The sequence below is a fragment of the Macadamia integrifolia genome, unplaced genomic scaffold (assembly GCF_013358625.1).
Source record: "Macadamia integrifolia cultivar HAES 741 unplaced genomic scaffold, SCU_Mint_v3 scaffold1950, whole genome shotgun sequence".
NCBI lineage: Eukaryota > Viridiplantae > Streptophyta > Magnoliopsida > Proteales > Proteaceae > Macadamia > Macadamia integrifolia.
The window spans coordinates 63,636-66,619 of NW_024868433.1; positions in this window are offsets into that span (position 1 = coordinate 63,636).

Consider the following 2,984-nt stretch of genomic DNA (forward strand, 5'->3'; position numbering starts at 1 on the left):
GGGGGGACAAGGGAGCTTTCCGGCCATATACCAGTATCAATCTGTGTTTAAGTTTATCATAAGCCATTGAACCTAAAGTGCCCAACGTATAACCTCAATCAGCCACACATGTATTAATGAAATGGGCCAAAAACGCCAAAAAAGTTCAAATCATTGCACATAAGATAAACTATAGGTTAGATTAGATCCCAACAACCAGCCAGCCTCTTCTCTAGAACCACCTGAAATCCGTTAACAAATAAAGCTGATGCCAGATACACACTAGAAATCTCAATCCACCAACCCATTTGCCACATCATCAGATAAAGTATTATTACATTTCCATAAAATCCACTAAATTGGCCGGTGACAAAAAACCCTTGCGGTCCAAACTCCGGACTCCAGGGGGTACTGATGAAAACGGCCATTGTTGGTTCCCCTGTTCCAATCTTCATCTTATACCCTCAAACTCTTCTAGAGAGAGAGAAAGAGAGTGAGTGAGAGAGAGATCTTACTCTGTTTTTTTTTGTTTTTCACCCTTTAATCTGTACCATCTCGTGACATACTGAGCAAGAAAATGCAATCCTCTGCCAAGATTTTTCTTCTCTCTCTTCCTCGATTAATTTTACTGAGTAGGCAGAAGATTTAAACCCTCTTTTTCTGTGATTTTCCATTTTGAGACCCTTTTCATTCTGTCAAAGCCAAACCCAACTGAGTTTATAGACGATAAACTGGATTTTTGGGTTTTTGTGGAGTCATTCACATAGAATTTGATTTGGGGTTTTTAGGGTTTTGGGTGAATGCTCTGCTTTCTCTTTCATACGAAGTCATATATAAGGAACACAAGCCAAAGAACTTGAGCTCTGCTGTGGGTTTTATAGAAAGAAAAAGAAAAAAGAAAGAGAGAGATGCTTGTGTGTTCTTTGTTGCAGCTTCCATAGTCTTTCTTCAAATATGATGGATTTGAACTCTGTGGACCCATTTAGAGGAATCTGGAATGGCCTTTAGATGGGCAGATTCTCCAAGAAAACAGCTACCAAGCTTTTCATTTTCAGTTAGTTTTTAGGGTTCTAGCTCCTTCCCCTGTTTTGTTTATTCGTTTTTTGTTTTTGTTTTTGTTTTCATACATCAACTTTCCCCTTTTGCTTTTGCTTTTGCTTTTAATATATTCCAAGAACTTTGTTTCACAAGACTCAGGGTTTAGGGTTTTGTACTCTTTTAGTTATTTTACTTAGTTCCTGTTCCAATTGGGTGGGAGAAGTTTTGTGGTTTCAATCTGTGCTTAAGTTCTTTAAGGGTTTGGTATCTTTTCCTCATTTTTGGTCTCTGAAACTGCTTTTGATTTTGGTTTTTAAGACCTTGAGCTCTAAAGATGTGGGCTTTAAGGCTTGAATTCATTTCTGCATTTTTATGAGCTTATTAGCTTTGAATACCACCTAGTTGTGAGGTATCTTTGCTGAATTCACTCTTGTTGGTTTTCTGGAAAATAATCCTCTGTTTTTCTCATTCCTGTTTTTCCTTGTTTTGCTACCTGCAGAATGTGACACGTGAACAACTTTAAGACCAACGCACCGGGTGTAATAATCCTCATTCAATCTTGACCGTTGATCTCCTTATTGTCCACGTGTCACGTTCTGCAAGTAACAAAACAATGAAAAACATAGATGGGAAAAACAGAGATTTTGATCCTGGTTTTCTCCGGATGACCCTCCCCCAAAAATCGGCTTATTGTTGACACTTGGAATCTCCTGTACTCTTTCTAGTGCTTTGTTTAGCTTTGTTTCATCTTTTCTTGGGCATAATGCCTTGTATATTTCTTCAAAAGAAAAAAACATATTTGTCAAGGCATCAACGAAGCTTAGGTGGGCAACATGCATTTCTTGTTGCTGCTTTGCATCCAGGCCCCCACCAACGCCTTGGGGTCACCTAGGCACCATAGAAAGTATGCTCTGAAAGGAGTTATATACACAAAAATTCTATACACAAAAATTCAGGTAATGCGTCTGTGCCTGAAATCCACCCATGCATTTCCCAAGGCTGGAAATTAAAATTGGGTTTTGGAAGCCCATATCACAACATTTTCTGTAGTGCTTCCTTATAATTGGGTTTTGGAATCCTAGATCACACCAATTTTAATAGCATATCAACACGCATATGTATCCCTGCAGATCATTTTGTTTTATGTACATCACACTGCTCCAACTCTTGGTTACTTATTATGCACAGCATACAGTAATCTCTGGGCTATACTTTCAAATTTGAAAACTTATTTCAAGCAATACTAGGCTTGTACAACCTTATAATTCACTTCCAATTAAATTTTTTCTTCATTACCTTATAAATGTTCGCATGCATTTTTTACCATGGCAATTCTACCCGGAACAAGATCATTCAATAAAAGTACTCAAAGATGAGTGTATGAGGCTCACCCCGAAACAATACAAGATGATATAGGCCAAGATTATAACCACAAAGCAATGTATACAGTAACTAAGGTTGCCTACTGGAGAACCACAATACCCACCTTGAATTATCATTTCTAACCGTCCTTGCATTACCAAATGCCTCCAACAGTGGATTTGACTGTCATCCAACAAAAGCAAAACCATGAAGTGAACGATAAACAAATACAACGAACAGTAGAGAATTTTGACAGGAAGGGAGTAGTAGCAACAAACTCCCCTAATCTAGTTATTGGCAATCCGTTTGAAATAATTTTATATGAACTACATTAAATGCAATAATGCACTACAACTCTTACTTCAAGAACTTGTTGCTCCACATTCCGATCATCACCAGAAGCCCGACCACCAACAAAAGTCAAGTACTGCATAATCAGTTTCGTTGTCTCTGTTTTCCCTGCCCCACTTTCTCCACTGACCAAAATAGACTTGACTACAAGTCTCATTCATCATTGTCCTAAATTAAGAAAGAATTATGTGTAGGAGAAACACCTTTAAGGGGAGACACCACCCCACCCCCCCCACCCCCCCTCCCAAAAAAAA